Source organism: Saccostrea cucullata, unplaced genomic scaffold (genome assembly GCF_032062105.1).
Source record: "Saccostrea cucullata isolate Sc308-1 unplaced genomic scaffold, CSIRO_AGI_Scuc_v1 ctg205, whole genome shotgun sequence".
In the NCBI taxonomy this organism is placed as follows: Eukaryota; Metazoa; Mollusca; class Bivalvia; order Ostreida; family Ostreidae; genus Saccostrea; species Saccostrea cuccullata.
Window position 1 is genome coordinate 194,869 of NW_026936671.1, and position 1,125 is coordinate 195,993.

Below are 1,125 nucleotides of genomic sequence, written 5' to 3' on the forward strand. Positions count from 1 at the left end.
ATATTTTATTTACTTGATTTGTTCGTTTTGGAACAACATTTTTTGATTGTTTTTTTTATCATGAATATTCATTTAAAAGAAATAAAAAATAATGTATCGAGGAAAATATAAAATTGAAATGTATTTTAATAATGTTTTATTATTATCTTTGGGGTGTATTTTATGATGTAAGAGATAGTAATAAATTAAATTAAAATATTTAACATTTACAAAATAACACCCCTTTTCTGAGAATTTATTTAGGATGTGTCTTTGGAAAAGAGTTGTATCCTGTGGTGTCGTAAGTTTCCACATGGTGATGTGCATGTACATATCAGTGTGAACCAAATGAAAATACATTAATAATTTTGCAATTGAAACTTGATATAAAAATGAAGATTCCGCAACGTAGGGAACCGTTATTTTATACTTGTATAATTATCATAATTTCATCATATTAAAAGTCACTCAAGTATGTTTATGTATGTAATATAATGTTCACAGCATATGTGTTCACTCTCAGGAATTTGAGCATGATCTAGTTTGACTGTGAAATAATTATTCTATATGCTTTATGAATTAATATAAGAACTTCTTCTGACTAGAACTTTATTGATGGATATATACATTAATAGAAGAATTCGTTTTGACTAAAACTTTATTGATGGATATATACATGTATGTACATGTAAAGTTAATTTACAAATACTAATAATCCAATCCATGTGAAACTACATGTACATGTATATACCTAGTAGGTTTTCTGATGATTTTTTTTCTATTTATTGCTGCTAAGCATACTTTCTATTTCAATGCAAACTTTTTTAAACACTTAAATATATTTTCACCTATTTGAAATTTGTATTATACTATTGCTATTATTGTCTTTATATGTTGATGGGTTTTACATTTACTGGCTGATGGAGTCAAAACATGTTTGAAAGGTGTTATATTTTTGTATTTCTTTTAAATTTTACACAAGTCTTCTTTTCTTCTTTTGTATAATTTACAAACACTGGTTAGTGTATAAGTACTTTGTTATGTACAGAGTTTGTTTTTTTAGACATATTAATTTGAATCAGGGACGTATAACTAAATTAGTATATACGTACCTATTTGAGTATACATGTACTTTTAGTCTATATC